Here is a 9,339-nt window from a genome sequence, read left to right as displayed (position 1 = left end):
TTAATTAAATTTTTAAACTTCCTTTTGCATATAAGTGCTGAAGATTTTCAGAGCAGGAAGTGCTGCCATATTTTAAGTAGTCATAATACTTTTCAATAACTTAAGGTCGCAACACATAGTAAATACTATATTAATATTTCTATTAAGTATTGAGCCAGAATTGTTCCTGTAAATTCTCTTCTTTTGAAAGAACTAAATATATAACCACAAGGTTTCAGAAGCATTCAGTTGAAAATATTTGTGAAAAAGAAAACATACAAAGCTGGGATATAGCCCCCCCCCCCAACAGTCGCCCTCCCCGAAAGCAATCATGACCTATGATTCACCCATCATAACATCAATTCTTCCATTTCTCCCTCTACAGTCCAAAAACACAGGACAGAGGAGTCTCCAGACCTCCCACCCATTACAAATACACATTGGTGGAAATCGGGGAATGGACCGGCTTTCTTTTTTCACGGGTGAACTGTCTGGGGCAATGCCTTGTGCCCGGGCGAAAGGAAGATTTTATGGGAGTTTTTCCGAATTTGGAACGGGAAGTTGGAAACTGGGGATATAAGAATGGAGGGGACGCGAAACAAAATGATGGCGACGTTGTTAGAAATGGTTTCGTGTGACGTCACAGGGTCTAGGAACATGCTGTTATTATGTCCTTGGGCGGAGCCTTTATCATTTCCCTCTTCTGTTCTGTTCTTTTTTATTTTTTCGGTAGTTAGCGGTATAATAGAATTTAGCAAAGGTAGAAAGGGGGATGGATGGAAGAAGCAGGGTGTTTCCCCAACCTAGTTTTTCGGATGGGTGTGTGAAGTGTGTGTGTTTTTGTGTATTAAGTCTAATGAAAGCGATACAAACACATTACTAGGGAATTCGTGCGAAATTAATTTTTGAATAAGATATCGTCTCATTTGCGGTAATGCTTCTCGTAGATTTAGGAGGGATTCACAACTCGGACTTCAGCGACTTTTGTAAGAATTCAAGCCTTTTTTAATGATTTGCCTTCTACATGATGCACTTTTTAAATTGATGATACTTAAATAATTCTTATTCAAAAATGTTTTAAATCTTTCTCTAGTATAAGGCATTTATAAAAATAAGAGAAAAAACATTTTGAGGATAAAAACCATTATTGTCATGAAAGTAAGAATGGAAACATTTAATTATACTAGTTGAGATGTTAATTATTTTTATTTGTTAATGTGTTAGAAAACGAATCTGAAAAAGACTGAAACAAAGAAAGATGCGCTATTAATACTTAATGACTGAAAAATTAAGTTTGGTTTAATTTGTTTAGAGTGTATGGAACAAGGATAAAGATTTGGTAATTTTGAGTTAAGCAAGTTCATAAGATTCTAGAAAAGTGCTTTCAAGTATCATTGATGATGAAAAACATTGGGGAAATTCTAAAATTCTGAAATTACATACCATGAAACAATAAAAAATAGGTCCATTAAGGAGATTTAATGGAACAAGGGAAAAATCCTTGGTTTACTAGCAAACACTAAAAAATATTTTAAATCTGATTAATTGAAGTGAGCTTATGAATAGAATTTAAGACCTATAATCATACAAATCGTAGCCAATCACGTTAACGTCTGAAATAACGACTATCAAGCTATCCTTCATTTTTAAACAATACATTTAACTGAAAACAGGAAATCCACGCTTCTATCGAATTTTATTCCGAAAATAATTTAACTGATTAAATAAAAAATATGTATCATACTTAAATGTGTAATCTAATGAAAATCATTTCATTAAGACAGTATTATTCTAAAACTGCATAGAAATCATTAAGAACTTTATTCGTAGAAATTCTTTTTTCCGAATCATTTCATCTTTTAATGAAATATGCCATTTCCCCTACGAAATATAGAATATTATGTGATATATTGATAGCAAATTATCACTTAAATGAAGAAAACATCTCTTTACCTTCCCTAATAAAGAATCTTTTACAATAATTAGTAAAATGCTTCCTATTTTTCAAATATCAATCATTAGTTTCTAATGAGAATGAAAGAAATAATAATAATAATAAAAGAACGCTGAATTTATCAGATTTTAAGTGCACGTTAACGTTAAATTAATTGGAATCCCTAGAATGACCCTCCCCAAACAGAGCAGATTCTATAAAATGAAATACATAAAAGATTTAAATTAAGAAAAGAGAAAACAAGAATATTAATTTAGCACAATCCAAGAATTTTTTTCAAGTATTTAATCTATTTTTTCGGCGTATATATGAGCCATTACTTAGCTTAAAGCGTTGCTAAGTTATGTTACATATCTGAATAATAAAAAATGTCAATAATCATAAGTTCTCTGGCCTTTCAGTTTTAGGGATTTGAAGAAAGAATAAATAGGATGTTTTTTGCGTCATCTGCCCTTTTATTTCGAATAACAACAATCCCAAACAGAAGGTAAAGAAATATAATAAAAGTGTCCAAATAAACACTAATCGAATCTCAATTTTCTTCGCAAAACAATTATGAATCTTTTTTTTCTCTACTTATATATCAGAAATCAATACAGAGCTCGAAATATAATTAGATAAGCTTCGATTGGACGGGAAGGTGGGAAAAAATAATGCTTTCAATGTTTTTAGAAAACCTCTTATTGGTGACAGAAAAAAAAATAACAATCTTACAGGAATAATAGACATAGGCACCTGCTGATAATCTGAAAAACTGGATAAAGTGTACAAGAATTGGAATGGATTCGTCAGAACGCTTAATTCTTCTAATTTGATATATTTGTATTGATTCGTTTCTGATGCAAAAGGAATCTGACAGTGTAAAATATATTATTCTCCAGGTTAAAAAAAAACAAACTTCTGTTACTTCTTTTTCTTTTTGAAAAGTAAGATAATTTTTACTAAGTCTAATATTACTCTAAGCAATCAAGAAATGTTTTTTTTTTCTTTGTGTGTGTTAATTTGTCAAGGGAAAAAAAACTGAATTACATTAAATATTTATAGAAATATTCTTGTATAAGGGGGAAAAAAGGGCACTCAATATCTCAAAAATAAACTGAAATATAGAAACCATCAATACTTCAATACGTGGTATATATCAACTGTAAAAAGAATCCCACGGGCATTAGAAATAAAGACCAAAGTAACCAATATAAAAAAAAATCTGACAATCAAATACTGCTTCGATGAAAATAAGCTTTTAACATGAGAACTTCCCTTTTGCTATTCAGTCGTCTCCTAATGCTTCGTATATAAATCCGAAATTCGGAGCTAATACAAATAATCTGACGATCAAGTAATATCTCAATAAAAAGCGATATTTCAGCATAAAAAATATACTGAAGTTTTGAAAAGCACTTTCTCTCAGTGCTTTGAAGATAAATCCAAACAACACAAACATCTTGATGATGAAATAATACCTCAATAAAAGTCACAATATTTCAACATGAATCATATTTGTTCCTTCAAAGGCCTTTGTTGCTCAATCCTCTGACAATTCTTTGAAGACAAACCCAAAGTTTGGAAGATACACAAACAAAAACTGCCCACCAACTGGCAAACAGCAAGAAGGCGAAGAAAGGCTTGTGCAACTGTTGCAAATCAATATACATGTCCCTATTTATATATCCAGGAAGATGAGATTGAGATCCAGGGAGGATTAGGCCTACTCCGTCAGCTAGGATGGGAATTGAATTTGTACCCGCAGGGCTAACAAATGCTACAGAAGCTGACTCTGCGACTCATTCATTTTTTTCTCTTTTTATTTCACTGTTTTTCTGTTCCAGAGCTTGCGGTCCCTGCTCTTCTAGAGAACAACGGATTTTTTTTTTTTTCCTTTCCTTCCCCCGAGTGTCAGAAATGGTCACTCAGATCCCCGGTCACCGACTCATTGTGCCCTCTCCCCCTTTGCGGAATCAGTCGTTTCATTATGGCGCCATTTTCTTTCTTTTCCAAGAATCTATTGTTCGATATTTAACAGCTTAGTCAGCTACTGCATTCAAAAAATTTTGAAAACGAAAGATTTTTTTTTTGAAGTACTTAACTCATTTTGGATGGGCGGTTGGACCTTTGATATCAAACTCTAAGTGGGCAAAGACACTTCACTTTGTCTAGAGCGAAATTTGAAATTCCTAGGTTAAAGAACTATCGTTTTTATCTGACAGAAAATATGCCAAGTCTACTTTTGAAATATTTGAAACATGTACTTAAGCTATTTCCGACAGCAGCTGGACTTTAATATCCAAATGGAAGTGGGAAAAAACACCTTCAGTATGGTAAGAATTGAATACAGAATGATTAAAACGTGACTTTTATCTGATGTAAGAGATGATAAATTTGAAGGTGATTTGTCTTTTTTCCATTCCTTTTTTTCCCTTTCAACTTCCATATAGAAGATATATTTTTACTTCACATTTCCTCAAGTAGGCCGAAAATGTTATAATCATTCAAACTTTACAGTGCACTTCTAAAAATGATTAAACAATTTCTTTTTCTGTTCTTGTTAAAGATTATCGGCAGTTTTTAAAGTGCAGAAAGTAATTATCAAAAATTACATAATAAAAATTTCGATATTTATGAGAGGTAGTGAGGAAAAAATAGGAAAAATATATACTTTAGAGTTCAACGATTAAAAGTGTAAAAAAATAAATTCATTTGATAAAAATTTTAAGAAAAAAATGAATAGAGATAGATGCATAGAGACATAAACAAGGATTTAAATAATAATATTAATTACGAAATAAATTTGACAAGAAATAAGAATGAACAAAATTAACACTGGAACAATTTTAGGCAGGAATTCGCAAAATAGGAAGTGTTTCTGTTTTGGAGTGAAAAATAATAATAAAAAAGACCAGAATTTAGATTTTCAAATAAATGCATATTTAATCTTCTCTTTTTTAAAAAACGTTAACGAAATTTACAAGAAACAGTAGACTGCTTCGCTATTAATAAAATATTAAAAAAACATTTATTTATTTCAATGAATGTAATTTTTAATTCAAATTTATAATTAATAATTTTATGTGTTAATTAATGGTGCATGTATTAATAAATCACTTAATATGATTGCTTTATTGTAAAAGAAAGAAAAATACGCTAGTTCAATATTTTACAATCTGTATAACGGTACAAAATTCCCACAAACTAATAGAAAGCACCATATAGAAATAAAAAAAAAAAAAAGTATATCTGGATAAGGATATAGCGAGCATCGAATTATTCACTAACAAAATGCACAAGAGCAGTACAGAGTCCAAAGTACAAGATGAAAGTGAAGTGTAAAACTAGCAGTTTCGCGTCCTATTGACTTCCGATCCGGAGGAATTTCTGCCGGACACTATTGATCTTGTTTTCCCGGGGTGGCTCCGCACAGCGAGCGGCTAAAGAATTTTATGATCATCGGTTATCAAGCATCGGTTTAAAGAACGGTTTCGGTTAAGTGTTGGTTGAAATTTTAAGAGGACGTGATTCGCTATTTGGAGATACCAAGGAGGGAGCTTTACTTGATATGTTTGAAGGTGTCATAGATTTTGCTTGATTTGTTTGACAGAACTCAAAATTTAACAATTAATCTTTATAATTTTAAGACAATTTTTGATTCAATCATACGTTATTTAAACCAATAAAAAAGTTTTATTTATTAGGTTCTATAATTTTAGACCCCCCCCCCAAAAAAAAAGGAATTGCCATTATTGGAAAAAAGTTTATGCTTTGCGGAAAAAAAAAAAAAAGAAATATTTATTGATAGGAGCCTTACGGTATTTTTTTATCCTTGATTTACTTCGTAAATAAAAAGCATAAGCATTGTAGATCGTGTCTCATAGTCATCAAAAGGCTAAAAGTCGCCTGAGAACGCAATTGAAGTCTAAACCTTCACCGATATGATGAGATAAAATCATATTATAATTTCATTCGCGAGTTTTAAATAATCATATTTTAAATTTCATTGGCGAGTTTTTAAAGAGAATAAAGAGTGTCTGGTTTATTACTGTATACGTTTAAAATGAATTTCTTTCAATATTTCTTATAATACTAGCGGGATTGCAACTTCCAGACTCAAAGAAAATTTAAATACAAACCACTGAAAAAAATGTTTCATGTTTCAACCATGCATTACGGCACTATCTTCAAATCAAACGTATATTATTCTTGTTAATGAAAAAATTGTTGCATTTTTTCTTTGTTAGAAAACTGATTTTTCTCTCATTAAAATAATAATAGAAACTACAGTTCGAAAGCAGCTTTTTTCAAATGTACAGGATGAAATACAAAAATTTTTATGCCCAAATCTATCGAAAATGAACACGTAATAAAATAATTTTTGGTTTTATCGTATAGTTTTGCAGTCCTATGTCAGCTTATTTATAAATCTTGCATTTCTAATTTTTTTTTTTTATGTAGGAATTCAATAATAACTAAAGAAATCTTTAGTCAAAAACAATAAGCTACTGATAGTTTTGTTTATATTCCCTAATTTCATCAATTTGCTTCACAATCTCATTTGCTTCCATTTGTATACTAAACAATTTCCAATTCCATCATATTTCAAAAGGATTCACGGAAAAAGTTTCGATTACAATTTTTAAACTGCACATACAAATTAATGCAAAATCCACGATATTAAAATAAATAAATAAATATATTACGATATTATTCTACGGCATTATATTATTCTACGGCATGTATAATTGAAAAATGCTTTTAAATGGCATGAATAGACATAACTACTCATGTTAATATAAAAAGGATTCCTTCATACATGTTCCGAGTATATGGATACTAAACTATATTGCACGAAATCCATGTTATTTCAAAAGAAAGAGCCTCAGTAATAGTAATCCAAAGACAGCTTTTAAACGGTTTCCCACTGAGCACTAAACGCCCACCCGCTAACAGATGAGCTTAATTCCTTCAATCCAAATGCATGCGACTCTCATCGATCGAGGGAAAAAAAAAGCCTCTCTCTTCTCAGTCAGATACCTGATATCTTCTTCACCTGAATAAAGCGAGGGGTTGAGTGCGGCCCTTCCCAAACAAAAGACGCCAGGAGGAAAGTGGGCTCTAGTAATTAAGCAGTATTTCCTTAACGGAAACCGGGAGCCGTGCCCGTTACGGTACCCCTCCGGGGAGGCACAAGAGTCTTGCACGGACCAAGAAGTCCGGCTCCGTGAAATTGGCCCTGACAGGAGGGGGCTCCGGCCCTGCTAATGGTGGCAAATGGCGCCTGTCACCCTGTCAAGGCGAGTCTTTTTATCTATCTGCTTGAGTTGCTGAGATCATCCTGCCAACCCCTCTCTCCAGCTTTCTTTCACCCTTCCAATCAAATGCTGTTCAGCAAGACACCTGAAGTCATGAAATCGTACTTAGAGGTGAAAAAACAAAACGTGCGACTGATTTTGGACATCTTTGTCAGCTTCATAGATTGCTCTGATATGTAATTATAGCAAAACAATATGAGATTTTTTTTTCTTTGAATAGTTTAAATTCATTAAAATAATGGCTGCTTTTCAACTTTCAACTTCATTTAGGTTCCCAACCCAATTAGATTGTTAAATAAAGATATTTTATTCGATCTTTTTTTTTCCCTCGAGAATTTCTAAAATTTTTATTGATATTAGATATCTTTACCCTTTTATAGATTGCATATTGACTATCAGAAAATGGAATTTTGCTTTCTGAATATTTCAAACTAGGTAAATTTTTTATTACGTTTCGACCCTCTGAAGCACTTTATTTCTTAATTCAGAATGAACCTCAGGAATGCAATAGTTTCTTTGATTTTAAATTTATTAAAACTTTTTATCTTCATCTCTGTTTTGAGTATTGATATTAATAAAAAGCCTGTCATTCAATCAATGTGATATATTTTTTCCGTTCCCTCTGCTTGAAAGGCTAAAATCGTTCAGAGAATCCTTAAATTATTTAAATGCAGAGTAATAAAAAAAGTAAATATTTGGTAGGTTTGGATCCTTTTTGCCATACTTTTTAATTTGCCCTAATTTAAAATTGATTACAAAGGAATAAAATTTCGCTGAATTATTGTAAATCCATTACAGTGTTTAATAAATTGGGACACTTTTATAAAATTTTATCACAGAGTATAGTGGATGAATTTAGACACATTTTTGTCATTTTATAGCTTTTTTTTTGTTTAAAATAGATTAAAAAGGATGAAATATAGTTGAATTAAAGTTTTATTTAGATTAAAATGGAGCGTAGATTTTAAACAAACTTTGCCATTCTATAAATCATTTTAATATACAAAAATCATGAAATAAATCCACGGAAAAAATATTACGTTCCAAAATTCTTTAATCAATCAGCGAATATCAAACCTATTGGCCACTCATAGAGAACATAGGGAATATAAGATAATAGGATTTCACCAACTATGCATTTCAGATCTACTGTGCTAGTATTTTCATATAAAAATAAAAATTACAAACTAAGTATTATTTTAGTAAGAATTTTAGCTGCATACTTAAAATTTTAAAATCTTTATTTACATACAAGACATTCCTAAAATTGCGTATTGGTTTCCAAATTACTTATTGCTCTTTGCCAAATAAAGAAAATGTGACTTATATCAACTGTAACTTTAATCTTTTATATAACGTGGTTTTATTGTTTTTTTTAATAAGATACATTTTATGGATATTTTCAATCTAAAAAATCATCCCAAATAAAAATCGTTATTTAGTATTTATCTTCCATCTTAAAATAGTAATAAATAAATAAAAGATGAACTCTAAATTATGACTGCAAATGAATCAAATAATTAAGAGTGCATCAAATCGAATCAAAATACAATCATCCTTGTTTGGTACTTTCTCCATTTCATATTAATTTTTTTACCATTTCATTAAACTGGTATTCAACTTAGTAATTCTCATAGCCGCAAATCAATTGCATTTAATCTACAGTAACATCGATTTTTAAAAAGTCGTATAGTTTTTATTAGGTGAAGTGACTTATTTACACAGCCAAATATCACTCCGACATGAGAAATTTATATTTAAAATCAAACAAATGAAATAATTGTTTCACCCTAACATGAGATAAATGCGCCCGGCATAAAAGCTTTTCACAAATGTATGACAGTAACGGAAGGCATATCACAAAAGAGTGAAAAACTGCGTTCATTGTAGCAGAGAGTCGGCCGATTGACAGTGTCCACACAACCTGTTTGTTAACAGATCTCCTCGGACTGATTTGCATGACAAATACAAGAACTGAAAGACAAAAAAGGCGTTTTCCTCATGCCTAACTCGATTTCGATGTTAAAATTGGGCGGAAGTCAAACACTTCTCTTTAACGAGTATTTATAGTGGTTGAAACTTTGCAAACATCCGTTTCCGCCTTTA

Source organism: Argiope bruennichi, chromosome 2, assembly GCF_947563725.1.
Source record: "Argiope bruennichi chromosome 2, qqArgBrue1.1, whole genome shotgun sequence".
Classification (NCBI taxonomy): domain Eukaryota; kingdom Metazoa; phylum Arthropoda; class Arachnida; order Araneae; family Araneidae; genus Argiope; species Argiope bruennichi.
The sequence above is the reverse complement of the archived record's forward strand: the minus strand, read 5'-3'. Positions refer to the sequence as shown.